The sequence below is a fragment of the Microtus ochrogaster genome, unplaced genomic scaffold (assembly GCF_000317375.1).
Source record: "Microtus ochrogaster isolate Prairie Vole_2 unplaced genomic scaffold, MicOch1.0 UNK23, whole genome shotgun sequence".
Taxonomy (NCBI): domain Eukaryota; kingdom Metazoa; phylum Chordata; class Mammalia; order Rodentia; family Cricetidae; genus Microtus; species Microtus ochrogaster.
In genome coordinates this window covers 1,532,290-1,547,969 of record NW_004949121.1, presented here as the reverse complement: position 1 = coordinate 1,547,969, position 15,680 = coordinate 1,532,290, and the positions used below count along the sequence as shown (strand labels likewise).

At 43.4% G+C, this 15,680-nt stretch overlaps 1 protein-coding gene and 1 pseudogene across 1 annotated transcript in view; one reads left to right on the top strand and one right to left on the bottom strand.

Annotated features, from left to right (window-relative positions):
* Positions 1–15,680, top strand: part of Klhl2 (kelch like family member 2) — a 117,875-nt gene that overhangs the window by 72,089 nt on the left and 30,106 nt on the right. The gene's annotated exons all lie outside the window — the stretch shown is intronic.
* LOC113458420 lies at positions 15,026–15,572 on the bottom strand (annotated as a pseudogene).

Here is a 15,680-nt window from a genome sequence, read left to right as displayed (position 1 = left end):
AAAAAAAAAGCAGTAAAAAAAATAAATATTATACCTTCATAACCTAAAAAAAAAAGAAGTCACAGATCCACTCCTTGACAAAATAATTGTGGATTAATGATAGCAGTAAAACTTTTTAAGTGGAGAATGTGCCATGACTTCAGTCTGCTGACATACTGGGAGTATGTCGGTTTGGGGCAGTCTTCTCAGGTTTTTAGATGATTTGCATATTTTAAACATTTCCCAGGTCATTGAGATCTTAGTTTTTAAAGCTCTTTTTGGCAAACCAGAGATGCAAAGGAGCTAAAAGTGCAGCATATCAGTTTAGAGGCATTTTAATAATTCTAATGAAAAAGACACTTTGGAAATTGGACTTTAATTATAAGTTGAAATATGAACCCTTTTTAGCCTGTTTTGCCAGTAGTTGAATTTCAGTTACAAGCAAATACGAGGGGAGCAACGTCTCTGAGTCCTAATCGTTGCTAATTGTCACCTAACTCACCACTTTGAGGAGGAGAAACTACTTGGTTCCAGTTGTTGCTGAACTTTGGGGAAACTGGAAGGATCTAGAGCGTGTGCCCCAGCTGACATTCTGGGGTACTCTCAGCACTCCAGGCTTGTCAGCACATGCCCCTTCCACTATCAGAGCACTATCTGCTCCCCATGTTTGAGATGTCTCAGTATTTTTATATGTGCTCTTTCCAGTGTCTTACTGTGGCATTGCTCTCCAGCTGCGTGGTGGAGGCAAAGGTCCCTGAGGCCACTGTGTCCAGTCCTTGGGGAGTCATCCAGCCCCTTAACCATTGCTCTATCTTGTCACCTTGTCATCTTGGTTCTTCATTCTCTGACCAGGGCCAGCATTCTCTCTGCAGCCCATCTGCCCTCCTGGCCTCTGGGCAGCCTTCTGTCTTTGTCTGGGTTATCTCTTTCCTTCATAGTTTGTGCCTCCTGTCATCTAGTGTAGTATTGACACAGTGAGGCCCCTGTCATCGCCCTGCAGCTGCTGTATTTCCTGCATGAACTGACTTGTCACCTCAGACTCTAATTCCAGTGCGCTCCAGGCTTTGTTGATGTTCAGAACCTTTGTGCCGAGCATCGCTCTCCCTTTTTCATTGTTCCATATTCCCTCATAAATCTGCCGTCTCTGATCCCATTCCTCCTCTACAACCCGTGAATGCCCAGCTTACATCCACTATGATGTGTTTCAAAACCAGCCTCTGTTCTGTGTCTGCTTCTGCCCAAGCAGCTATGGGTGGTAGACAAGCAATAGGTTCTGTGTGCTTTGCTGCAGCTCAGAAGGCAACTGATACTTGGACTACGCCTTGCTCTATAAAAGTGACTCTGTCTGGCTTCCTTTCTGTTTTCTTTCCTTAAGACAAGCTCTCTCTCTGTAGATGAGGATGGCCTCAAACTTGCACAATCCTCTTGCCTCAGCCCCGAGTGCTGGAATCACAGGTGTACCACCATGCTTGCCTGAAAGCAGTTAGACAAGATTTTATGCTGCTGAAAAGTTGAACTTAATTCAATTTTTTGTGTCTACCCTCCTACAATTTAGGCAAGCAATCACTGCTTGGTATAAACATGTGTCACACTGATTTGAATGCTGCTGTCTTGAAAGAAACACCATGTTGAGTGAGTGAGTGATTAAATAATGGTATTACTGGGCTTGGCTGAGTGATGTGCAGGCTGAAGCTGATCTTTGACGGTCTGTGCAGTGCTGATGTCTGCACAGTATCTTTAACACAGTCTCCTGGAGAAGTGAAAGCACTGAGTCTACAGCACTTCTTAACCAATGCATGCAGACTTTGAATGCTGCTTGTCGAGAGAATTAATCGTTCTCAGATCTCTTGTAGCCATCACGGCCCTCACTAACTTCTTCCTAACCTACACCCAAGCTCTGCTCTGCTTCGCTGGTGGTTTTCCTAGCAGAACTGAGTGAACTGTTTCCGTCCCCACCAAAACCCTCTGTTCACAAATGGGTGGCAGTTAATATGGGAGGGTTTTCCCCCCTGGGGATTGAGAATAAGACTCAGTGTTACCAGTTGTAGGTCCAGGTGCTGTCATTATTCATGCCCTTGCGTGTGTTGCCTGGCTTTATTCACTTATTGAAGAGCTGTTTGCTTTGCTGGAGAGACACAAGAGAAAAGTTCAGCTGCTTTAGTGAGGGCGAGCCCTCACACACAGATGCGCTCATGAAGACGGCATGTATGTCTTGTGCATTATATATTGTAGTAGCTATGTCTAATATGTATTATATAATAATGACATGCTATATAGGGTTGGAAATTATGCACTTGCCATTATGTTATTGGCTCCAAGGGGGGAAAGCTTATTAAATGCCCGCAGGCTTTATTCAGTGGCCAGTGGTAGATAGCTCCAGGCAGAATAACCACTAGTGTTGCAGTGAAGCTGTGTGTTGTAAGTACTGGCTTGAGAATATGGGAGGGAGAGGAGTAGATGTGATGAAGTGATAGCTGAGATTAGCAATAGAGTTAAGAACCAGAGTTAAAAAAAATAGTACTTAAAAAAAGTTTATTATTTTTTAAAAATTGTATGTAGATGCGTATCTGCTCATGGGTATGTGCCCATGAGTGCAGGTGCCTCTGGAGGCCAGAGGTGTCAGATCCCCAGAGTCTGGACTTATAGATGGTTGTAAACCACCTGAAACAGGTGTGGGAACTGAACGTGGGTCCCTGGAAGAGCTGCAGGTGTTCTTAACCACCGAACTTTCTCTCCAGCTCCAAAGTAAGCAGTAGTTGATTGAAGCAAGATTGTAAGGATGAGAAGAGAGATAGAAAACTGTGAAACGACCTGCTTCTCGGTCCTCTTAGATGTGAAGAGTGTCTTCTCGGGACCTTGTGACAGATACTGAGCTTGTGTTGGGCGGGTTAATCCAGTCATGTTGGCCTTCAGTTGATGGGGTGTTCAGTGAGAGTCAGTAATTTAATCGTGCCCGTGGACATGTAAACTGCTTATCCCATTCTGTGCCCACATCAGACCATAGTCATTGTATTAAACCAGTTCCTTGCTGTGACAGAATACCTGAAAAAGCCAAAGAGGAAGGCTTTGTTTGGGTCCGTGGTTTCAGAGGGCTCAAGTCTGTTGTCACTGAGCACGTGTGTGGTGGGGCAGGACATGTTGGTAGAAGCACATGGCAGAGGAGAGAGGATCCTTTTATTTATGCAGGAAGCAGGGAGTCCGAGAGGAAGGGCCTGGTAACCAGATATCCCCTTTGTGGGATAGAGAGATGAGAACACTGACTGTTCTTCCAGAGGACCCGTATTCAGTTCCCAGAATGCACCCATGGGTCACAGCCAGCTGTAACTCCAGTTCCAGGAGATGCAACATCCTCTTCTGTCCTTTCTGGGTACCGGACAGGCATGCGATGCACAGACATACATGTGGGCAAACATCCCTATACATGAAATACATAATAATAATTTTAAAAGAAATTTAAATTGCTTCAGATATAGGTCCTTCGGAGATAACCCTCCCTCCATGATCTACTTTTTCCATCTAAACCCTGCCCCTAAAGAGATCAAAACTGTAACAGTTGTGAAACCAAGTTCATTTCTTGTAAAAGGAGCAACGGGCCACTTCCAGCCACCCGGGTCCCAGCCGCCTGCTAGCTTTACCCAAAATAATTACACGGAAACTGTATTCATTTAAACACAGCCTGGCCCATTAGTTTTAGCCTCTTATGGGCTAATCCATTTCTAATAATCTGTGTAGCATCACAAGGTGGCTTACTGGGAAAGATCCTAACCTACGTCCATCTAGGTCGGAGAATCATGGCGTCTGCCTGACTCTGCTTCTTTCTCCCAGCATTCTGTTCTGTCTACTCCACCCACCTAAGAGCTGGCCTATCAAAAGGCCAAGGCAGTTTCTTTATTAACCAATGAAAGTAACACATAGATGATCCTCCTACACCAATTTCTGAATTCCCTGTTCCAGGAAAGCCTGGTCATCAAGGCCTACGTTCATAGCCAGTGTAGTAATGAAGATCTCTGGCCTTACTGTACAGAGAATTCCCCAAAACTGGGAGTCCGTAGGATAGGGAAAGGACATTTGCGAAAAAGTGGATACTCTATGAAATTTTGAAGAGGCTCATAAGAGATGTATATTAATTTTGTTCTGCTGAATGTGGCAGACAGAAGTAACATCGGTATTATAAGAGGCAGAAAACTAGAACGTCAAGAATTAATGGTTAAGGCTGGAGAAATGACTCAGCAGTTAGGAATGCTTGCTGCACCAGGCAGTGGTGGCGCACGCCTTTAATCCCAGAGGCAGAGGCAGGCAGACCTCTGTGAGTTTGAGGCCAACCTGGTCTACAGAGTAAGTTCCAGTATATAGTCAGACTGTTTCACAGAGAAACCTTGTCTCAAAAACAACTACAACAGATTCTAGCACCCATGCTGGTCAGCTCACAACTGCTGTGGGTCCAGCTCCAGGGCATCTCATGGCTGCTTCTGCCCTCCAGGCGTCAGTACACATTGAGCATGCTCACACACATGCACGTAAAGGGAAATCTTTCTTGCTGAGTACGGTGGTGTGCGCTTTTGAGCCCAACACTTTGGAGGCAGAGACAGGTAGAGCTCTGAGTTTGAGGCCATCCTGGTCTAGGCCAGCCAGGGCTAGTTTTTATGTCATTGGAGAGGAGGGAACTCAGTTGAGAAAATGCCTCCATAAGACCTGTGGGCCTGCCTTTCCTTAATTAGTGATTGATGTGGACGGGTCCAGCCACTATGGGTGGTGCCATCCCTGGGCCGGTATAAGAAAGCAGGCTGAGCAATCCATAGGAACAAGCCAGCAAGCAGCATCCCTCCATGACCTCTTCATCGTCTTTTGACTCCCCAGGTTCCTACCCTGACTGCCGTAGGGGATGAACTGTGAAATGGAAGCTTAAACAAAATACACCTTTCCCCGCCAAGTTGCGTTTGCTCATGGGGCTTCATTAGAGTGGTAGTCACTCCCATTAAGACACCATGTGCAGCGGGTGCATGCGAAGGAACTTCCGGTAGTCGCTCTTGCGTTGATGTGCCTGTCCTTTTTGTTGATGGCCTAATGATATATTATGAAAAACTTGGAGATTGTTCACACACACTGTGCAGCTCGTTTCTGATGACTTTTAATTCCGTGACCCACTCAGTATTATGTTTGCTGTGGCACTGCTGAGAAAGAGCCAAGAGGACTTGCTAATCCAAGTTAGTGGTTGAAGAGACGGTGGGGCAGGAGGGACAAGCAGGATCATTCGCATAGCTGCAAGATGAAAAAGTTCTAGGATGTGGTTTGCGACAATGTGTGTCTGTGACATTACTGAACAGGACCTTGGAAAATAAAGTGGCAGGGGCTGGAGAGATGGCTCAGTGGTTAAGAGCATTGCCTGCTCTTCCAAAGGTCCAGAGTTCAATTCTCGGCAACCACATGGTGGCTCACAACCATCTGTAATGAAGTCTGGTGCCCTCTTCTGGCCTGCAGGAACACTCACAGACAAAATATTGTTGTATACATAATAAATAAATATATTTAAAAAAAAAGAAAATAAAGTGGCACATTCAGGCACAATTAACAGAAGGAGGGAGGGTGAAGGAGGGAGGGTGGTGAAGTGACCCACCAGATACAGCGCTTGCTGGACGGACCTGACTACCTGAGTTGAGCCTTGGGACACATGTAAAGGCTGTAGGAGAGAACAAAGTTGTGCTCATGTGCTCAGTGGCATGTGAGTAACCCACGTCTCTCTCTCACACACACATTCACACATGCATGCACACAGAGAATTTCTTTTAAGAGAGGGAGAAGGAAGAACAGTCAACCAATTTAGTCTTGGCATCAGTAGAGCTATCAAGGCATAAAGGGGACCTGGGATGTCAAGCAGGTGTCTGTGGGCTTTGATTTTCTTTCCTCTACTGATGAATTATGCTAATGTCTTTTGTAATCTTATTGGGAATTTGTGTATGGTCTTTGGAAAATTGTCTATTAACCCTTACTCATTTTTTAAATTGCGTTGTATGATGTTTGTTTTAGATACAAACTATCACATATGTGATTTGTACATGCTTTTTCCTATTCCATACAAGATTTTATTAGTTATTTTTATGTCTTTCTTGTGTATATTGTCATAGACATGTATCTTCCTTCTTTTGGGCACCAATTTGTTAGGGGAGACAGCTCATTTGTTTCCCCACTGCTCAGACCCAAATAATCACTCTGAAACTATATTAATTATAACACTGCTTGGCCTTTTAGCTTAAATGTATTTCTAGATAACTCTTATATCTTAAATCAACCCGTTTCTATTAATCTGTGCATCACCATGAGGTTGTGGCTTACCGGCAATGTTCCACTGTCTGTCTCCTCTGGTGGCAGCTACATGGTGTCTCCCTGACTCTGCCTTCTTTCTCCCAACATTCAGTCCTCCCAACCCCCTGCCTAGCTCTTCTATGCCATAACATAGCCCAAAGCCACTTTTTCTTCATTAACCAATAAAAGCAACACATATACAAAAGGATTTCCCACATCAAGCATATACGATTTGTATAACATTGTGTAGCTAGCATATTATATATACTAGTCTACCTTATTTTCTCTTATTTAGTCATATTTCCTAAAGCTATTTTTATATTGTGAGCTTCCCTTTTAATATATGCAGAGTATTCCAGTGCCTGACTATGCTGCATTTTAAATATCATTTACTGATGAACTTTTAATAATTATATCTGTGCGCGTAGTATGCTCAAGACTCCAGATTTGAACCCAGTAGTGTCATCTCCTAGTCTCTGCCCCCAATAGTGTGACAGTGGATAACTTGGGGCTTGTCATTCCCAAATGACCAGTGTGCTTGTGGGAGGAGATTGAGAACAGCTCTCTGTGGAACTGTGCCCATGTACCTCTAACCTTCCGTCTATCTCTGTCTCTCTGTCTCTGCTTCTCTCTCTCTCTCTCTCTCACACACACACACACACATACACACACTCAAACTCATGGTAGACGTTTTTAAGACTCTTTGGTCTCCATGGTTTTGCGGATTAAGGCTGGAGAGGAAATGTTCTACCATGTCATTTTTATTTTATTAGTAGTGGTTGTAATATGAGAAATTTCATGTCAGGAGGTAAGCACCAGAGAGAAATCAATTGGATCCACAGCATGTAAGCATATAAAATAACAGATGGGCAGTTATCTTCCTGTCTGCCCATGGTTTCCATTCAGACATGTTTTCAGTTGATTTTTGATATCTATATATTTGCACATGCATTGAGAATTGCCATTATTAGTTACATAAGATTCATAGTAGTTGTGTGCGTGTGCGTGTGCGTGCGTGTGTGTGTGTGTGTGTGTGTGTTTGTATTAGGGAAGTAGCTTGCCCTATGCCGAGAGTAGCATATAAACTTTAAGTATGGTTTCATCTCAATCAAAGCTTAGAAGGCCAAGAAGTTTTCTTTAGGGATGTATTTTGGATGTTGCCTGTTTCCATAACAACTTTGTACAGCTTCTTTTGCCCTTGAAAGTTTGATATCACTTGGTTTTCTTTAAGAAATATGGAATTAAACTTTTGCCCCTAAAATGATAAGATTTGCTTTATTTAATTTTTTATTATTATTTGTGTATATGAGTGTGTGTAGGTGTGGTGCTTGTGTGTCATGGTATGCGCATGTGGAGGTCAGAGGGTGCCTCTCTGGAACAGTTCTCCCCTTCACTTTTATGTGGGCTTTCCCAACTAGACTCAGGGATTCAGATTTGTGTAAAAACACTTTACCCACTGAGCCATCCCATCGGCCCTTACATTTTAAGCTTACTTAGTTGTATATGCCTGAGTGTATCAGGCACATGGATGTGAGTGTGGGTGTGAGTGCTTATGTATGGGCATGGAACAGAAGGGGGCCTTGAATGCCCTCCTCTGTTACTTTTCACTTGTGCCTTTGAAGCAGAATCTCTCCCTAAACCTTGAGCTTCTATTTTCCTGGCTAGGCTAGAAGCCAGCTAACCCCAGCCATCCTCCTGTCTCCCTCCCTACCCTGACCTGGGGTTGCAGGCACTCACAGTATGCCTGGGTTGTTACATGTGACAGGACCTCAAGTGTGGTTCTCGCGATTGTACACAGCAAGCACCCTTACTGCTAAGCTTTCTCCAGCCTCCTGCTTCACTTCAAAGAGAGTATGCCTAGATGCTTTGGGTCTTTTTTCCTTACCCCAAGACGTGTCCAGTCTGCGACCTTCATGCACACAGAGATACTATGAATGTGTCCCACCACAAAACCAATAAACTGCTTAAGACCTTGTGAGAGTGTATGTATGTGTATGATTTGTTAACTGTTTGTTAGTGCTGTACTCAAGTGTGAACTTTGTAGATGATGACATCCGTAGCCATATCAGAAGGTTGGGCAATTCTGCAAAGCATCCTGGGGCCTAAACTTCAGTGGCCAGTGTGACCAGCAGATCCATATAAACGTGTGTGTATGTGAGTGTGTGACAGTGCACACGTGTGCAATGACTCTTGATCAATGGTAAGTGAGTCTTACCATTGTGGAACACTCGTCTAGTGTTCCTACAGGAGCTCCATTCCAGTTCATAATAATTGGAAAAAAAAAGGTTTGTTTTGTTCTGTTGTTTCTGGTTTCCGGCAGTGCTTGGCAGAAGGTCACGCCAAGGACCCGTCCTTCACCATTTTTTTTTTTTTTTACTGTACAGGATTGTAAAAGATGAGAAGAGATAGAGCTAGGCCTTGTGGCTGGGGTCTGTAACCCCAGTACCAAGGAGGCCGAGGCAGGAGGTTTCTGTGAGTTCGAGGACAACCTGAGCTACAGAGTGAGACTATCTCTCAAAAAATCAAACTGTGAAACTAGAAAGTAGGAGGGAATGAAGAGGGAAGGGAAGACCAAAAGGGGGGAGACCACAAATGGGAGAGAGGGAAATGAGACCCAGCCGTCGGGAGCACATCCGACGAGCAGAGAGCCGTCCTGGGCTGGCTCAGGGCTTGCGGCCCTGGGTACACAGGAGCCACGTTGCTTTGTGTGGCGGAACCAGCTCCCGTTAACTGGTTGTAGGCCAGTGTGTAGAACCCTGTTGTAGCTGTGACCGTCAGTAAGTACTGTGACTGGATAACACTGTCAAGATTGCTCACTTGTACTGAAAGTCTAAGGACCAGTAGTGCTTATCTCCACGTATGCCTTCCAGGGACTCAGCCAGTCCCTTGGTGCCACCTGCTGGACTGGAGTACCTGGTCCTGGGAGATGTGTCACAGGTAGCAGTCAGTACGGTTGCCAGTTAATGCAGCAGCAAGACATGTCAGGGGTCGGAAAGAAGAAAGGCAGGCTTTAAAGCAGCCATCAGCGCCCCTGTGCTTGCTGCTGCAGTTGGCCGCTTGCATTGGAAAGGAAGGGTCATGTGGGGAATAGTGATGCTGCTGAGGGAAGACTAGCCGTGGGAATTAGAAGGGTTGTCGCTCGAAAAACAGACAAAAAAGAATTAGAAACAATTTTTAAAGCATCTGTATGTCTGCAATTGGATAAGTTAAACTTGAATGCTGGGTTTTTTTTTTTTTTGTTTTTGCTTTTCCTTTAGACTAAGTTGTTTTTGAGACAGGGTCTTAAGCAGCCCAGGCTGGCCTCAAACTTGCTGTGGTAGCCAAGGATGACTTTGAACTCATAGTCCTCCTGGCCCTGTTTCCCAGCTGCTGGGGTGCGAGTGTGCTCTGAGGCACGGCCACGCCCAGCTGTAGCTTTGTTAATACTCTCTACAGAGTGGTCTTCTGTGTCAGGGCGGCAGTGATGTGATGTTTTGTAGTAACTGACTGTTTTCTGTGCCCCTCTGACCTCCTGATATGCTAGTACAGAGTGCACCATGGATGGAGACCCCACCGCTTGGGGTGGAGTTTACGACTGCTCTGAGCTCTAATTTATGTAATTGCCAAAGTGTGTGTGTGTGTGTGTGTGTGTGTGTGTTTTAATTCACCGAGTTTTGTTTTGAGTGAGTACTTTTTTTTTTAATCACGAAGCAGAGACTAAGATGAACTATATAGTGGTAGCGCAGGAAGATCGTGTTCCCTCCATTAGCCTCATCTGCTAGAGTACGTTTGAGAGGTGCAAGAGCCTAGCAGTCTCTTGCTTTGATTCAGAGTTTAAGTTTGCAGAAGAAACTTAGCAAAAATCGTTATAGACCTACTCGTGGAGGTGAAAGAGGGGCCGGATTTTATGTTAGTTTGCCGTAGGTCTACTATTGCTGTTTGTTTTTCTATTTGAATTTCCAAATTGCTGTACATAAATACTTTTAGAGTTATGTGCCAGTTTGCCATATTTTCCAAAAAGTGAATTTGTTCCTCAGTGTTCAGAGCTTTTGTTATAAAGACTTTCGTTATGAGGCCTGAGGATGTGTTCAGCTGAGAGGTGTTTGCCGAGCACGCAGGAAGCCCTGCACCTCCACCACGAGGAGAGCTGGGTGTGGTGCTGCCTGCCTGTAGTCTGAGGCAGGGGAGGGGTAGAGCTGCGTGGTTCAAAAGTTGAAGGTTATCTTTTGACTACCTACCAAGTTCTAGGCCAGCCTAGGATGCATGAGACCCTGTTTCAAATTTAAAATTAAAAAAAGGAAAATGTCATTAGGCTTTCTAAAATGTTACTTTATGTGTATGAGTGCTTTATCTATGTACATATATTTCTACCATATCCACGCAGCAACTGTGGAGGCCAGAAACAGGGATGTTATTCCTTTGAACTGGAGTTAGAAACAGTGACGAGCCACCACGGGGTGGTGGGAACCAAACCTGTGCCAGAGCGGCTGGTGATCTGAACCACCAAGTCCTGGCTCCAGCCCCCTTTAATGCTGGCTGACACAGGATCTTGCTATGTTGCCTTCGCTTCTGTAGCTCTCACCGTGTCCATGAGTTCTTCGTCCGTCTGCCTCAGCCCCTCAAGTGTGTCCCACCATGCCATCTTGCTATGCTTTTCTCATATGTATTCTTTCCCTTTCCCATTCTGACGTGTTTTGCATGGGGTGGAGACTTGCCCCAGCCAGAGTGTGGGGGACAGAGGACAGTGTGTGTTCAGTCATTCTCCTAGGGATGAAACTCAGTTCCCCATGCTGACGGCGTGGATGGCAAATGCCTTTCCTCACTGCGCTACATTGCTGCTGCTGTGTGATTATTGTCTTATTTTCTCCATTCCTTCAGACAAGAGTCTCTGGGTTACAGGCACTAGCCACTCTAAGGAAAGGCTGGTGGCTGGTGAGATGACTTAACAGGCAAGAGTCTTAGTGTCCTGAGTCCATCCCTCGCACCTACGCGGTGAAAGGAAAGACCCAAGTCATGCACATTCAAGTAGCCCCCCCCACTTGCATGCATGCACACACTCAAATAAGTGAATAATTTTGTGAAAGCAAAACCTTCAGTGTGACTTTTTTTTTGCATAAATGTCTGGTGAGGTCATGGAAATGTAGAATGGTGTTTTCTGATGTAGAAGGGATTGTGGTCCATTCTTCAAACCCAAAACCCCACTAAATGACTTTTTTATACTACTGTTCCTTAAATACTAGATATCTCTTGATTCTTATCTTGGATTTTTCCAATACCAACTTGACCTTTTTTTGCAATTAACTTCTGCAAATTTAACCAGATGTTTATCATTCATATTGTTTTATTACATTATTCTTTTTAAAGTGATTTTATTTTTAGAACAATTTTAGGTTTACAGAAAATACTAGAGCAAAGTACATATACTAAATGCTTCTTAAGTTCCTCTTTTCCTGGTAGCTTCCTGTTATAAACACTGTGATATTTCTTATAGCTATTAGGCCAGTATGGACATTATTAGTAAAAGTCTGTAATTTGGCATGCTAAACTGGACAAAGAAAAACCTCAACCCTACACAAAGAACTTTAGGTAGCTAAGGAAAACTGGGAACACAAGAGGTGCCGTCCCCAAACACAGAAATTGTTTTGTTTGTTTTTTGAAACAGGGTTTCTCTGTGCAACACCCATAGCTGTCCTGGAACTCCCTCTATAGGCCAGGCTGCCCTCAAACTCACAGAGATCCGCCTGCCTCTGCCTCCCACGTGCTGGGATTAAAGGTATGCGCCACCACCGCCCGACCACAGCAATTATTAGTGCAGTGCCAGTGAGTTCTGAGAACATTCATATAGCATTATATGGACTGAACAGGTTATATTTAGGAATATGTGTGTGTGTACAAATACATATGCATGCAATAACAATTAACGAATCCACAGGCCATGAATCTGAAGGAGAGGGGTCGGGGAGGGGGGCTGTATGGGAGAGCTTGGAGGGAGGAAAGGGAAGGAGAAAATTAATCTCAAAAAATTGTCTATAGTTTATAGCAGTATTCATTCTTTGTGTTGTACATTCTGTAGGTCCTGACATATGTGTAATGACACCCGCCATTCTGATCTGTAATTTTCTCTGTAGTTTTTACTATTCTAGGGTATCTTCGTCTTCTAATTGTATAGTTTAATAGCTGTTCAGATTGTCTTCCTTTGTTTAGTAGTATGTACTGAAGGGTCTTTATTTTGATGGCTCGTTGGCTCAGTTATGTGCCATTGAATGAGTCAGGTCTGGTGATGCAGGCCTGTGATTGCAGCAGCTTGGGAAGCCGAGGCAGGAGGATTGCAACTTCAAGGCCAGCCTGGGCTACAAAATGAATTCAAGGCCAGTCTGGGCAATTTAATAAGAGGCTGTCTCAAAATAAAAAGTGGAAAGAGGGCTGATGATATACGGTTCAATAGTGCTTGTCTGGCATGAACCAGGCCCTTAACCCCCAATTCTGTTCAATAATGTTACTGTAGTTTGTGAATCCAAGATGTCACTGGTTACCTCAGGGTTTTTTGAAGTTGTTAGTGTGTCCGCATGAAACATATAACGATGAAACTCCAGGTGAGTTGATTTGGAATATTAAAGAATAACAATTTGGGATACAGAGTATAGCTCAGAGGCTGATATGACTGTGGAAGAAAGGAGAAGGTCGGTAGGGTGTGTGTGTGTGTGTGTGTGTGTGTGTGTGTGTGTGCGCGCGCACGTGTGCATGTGTGTTGTAATATGAGTGGTGGGGCTGTGTCCCCAGCACCCCGGCCGCCTGCTAGTTTATGCCCTGAAATAATTACACGGACACTGTATTTTTTTAAACACTGCTTGGCCCATTATATCTAGCCTCTTCTCTGCTAACTCTCGCACCTGGACTATCCCATTTCTAATAATGTGTGTAGCACCCCTAGGTGCGCTTACTGGGAAGATTCTAGCCTACATCCATCCTGGGTCGGAGCTTCATCGATCGCGTCTGCCTGGGAGAGAGGAGCATGGCCTCTGAGCTCACTTCCTCTTCCTCCCAGCATTCTGTTCTGTTTACCCACCTATGTTTTAACCTATCAGGGCCAAGCAGTTTCTTTATTACTTAACCAATGAAATCAACAGATTGATATATGACACTCTCACATCATTTCTCCTTTTTCTGTTTAAACAAAAATGAAGGCTTTAACTTTAACATAGCAAAATTACATATAACAAAACAGTTATCAAGCAAGAATTACAGTTACAAAATTTATATCTATTTTATCTTTTATCATAACAATGGAAAAGTAGAACTATAACTGTCTATTTTTTAACTGCATCAAAGATTCCAGAAGGATATAATATTACCTAAGTAAACAAGAAATAAGCAACTTTGAAAACTCTAGAAATGACAGAGACATTTTGCTGCCTGGACAGTCACCCAAAGTTCCTCTGTACTGTTGGGGCATCCATCTTCTGCCTACAGGCCCATAGTTTCCAGCAGACATTTCCATGAAGCAGGAAATTTCAAAGGCAGTCACTATCTGTTTGTCCTGAAGAATATCTTGCAGACTCTTTCATGAATCAGGAACCCCAAAAGATCATCTCATCTTTAGGCAAGTTCAGTAGTCCTCTCTCTGCGGGTTCTCTGTGTCCAGTTTATTCAATAGTCCAGGCAAGAGCAGTTTTCTTGCCCAAATGGCTATCAAACTTCATAAGGAGCCTCTTCGATGCCCATCTTCCTTTTGAAGTAGATTGGTGCTGCCAGGAGCAGATGCGTCTCATTGTTATGAAAAGCCCTAAGTTATTAAAACATTTAAAATGCCATATTCTATAATCTTTGAAAGATATGAAGAATGCCTATCTAAAATATATCTATGCACATCTTAAAAAAATCTAACTAACATGACTACAAGCTTGATTATTATTAATGATTATCCATTAACAACCTATATACATTACATTTTTAAATGAACTACACAATCACAATACCTTAATCAAGATCAGAAATACATATACATATAACAAAATTGACATTAAATATCTATCAATAAAGCAAAATCTATATACTAATGCAAATTATTCATACCTATATCATATCCCCCTTTAAATGTAAAAGAACATTTATAAACAATATTTGGGAATATGGGCACAGTTATTTCTCTCCAAACTGCTTCCTGCTGAATGGGGGTGCTGTTATTTAGGTCTTTTATGGTATAACCTGTGTGCTAGGTTCATCTCAGTCGGCAGTTGAGTGAAGTAATTTTCTGAAGATGTTCACAGCAACCTTTCGGGAGGGCATGGTCTGTCATACCATACTGGGATAGAAGCAATCCACAGGGTTTCATCCTCTGTGAAAACAAAAGAAGAATCTCTTTTCCAAATTATTATATCCTTAGATCCAAATTCTGAAGTCAAGGTATTTTCAAAATATCTATGTTGGATTAGTTCAGCAGCATTTATAAACAAATATCTTTTAGCAGCTGTTGCTCCTTCCTCAGCATTCAAACAATTCAAACAGAGCATAATAGCATACAATATCAAAATTCTCTGTGTATTTTCCATCTTTGTGTGCTTTATTTTAACCTCTATTTTGTTTATTTTTACTTTTAGGTTTTGCTTTTTGAGACAGGTTCTCTGTATCTTTGACCTGGAATGACTCTGTAGACCAGGCTGTCCTTGAACTCTCAGAGATCCACCTGTCTCTGCCTCCCAGGCATCAGGATTAAAGGCGTGTGCTACCACACCTAGAAGTCACAGAGGTCAATCTCCCTCTGCCTCCCAAGTGTTGGGATTAACGTTTAATTAGCTTTATTTACAGAGCAGAGAATTTGGTTGTTTTTTTTTTTTTTTGCAGTCTCCAATGGTGCCTAGATAACATCATCAGGCAGAATGCCACTTTAAAAGAAATTTATGCAGAATCCTAAAAATAACAGATGTTGGTGCTCCTCAAGAAGAGGTGAGCTTGGCTGGCAGCAGCTCCCATGCCTCAGTTACTCAGAAGCAGTTCTGTTGCAGTCTCTACATCCCATGATTTTGAAGACAAGGCCACTATTACTGCATTCCTATCAAAGCCCATAGCACACAGGTTTTCTATTTTTTTGGTGTATTCTCGACTAGAAACTGGTGCTCCAGCATACACATGTGCCCAAAGTTGAGCTGTCTGCTTGAACATTTCAGGATTTTGTTTGTACTGATTTGCTACTACTGCATCCTGGGGGTCATCTGGCTCTGCAGCTGCCAACAGTGCTTGCAATGACAATAATACCGTGCGGAGAGTCATTGCTGCCGCCCTATCCTGTAAGCTTTATCTACTTGCTGCATTGTTAATTCTTCTTCTTCTTCTTCTTCTTCTTCTTCTTCTTCTTCTTCTTCTTCTTCTTCTTCTTCTTCTTCTTCTTCTTCTTCTTCTTCTTCCTCTTCCTCTTCCTCTTCCTC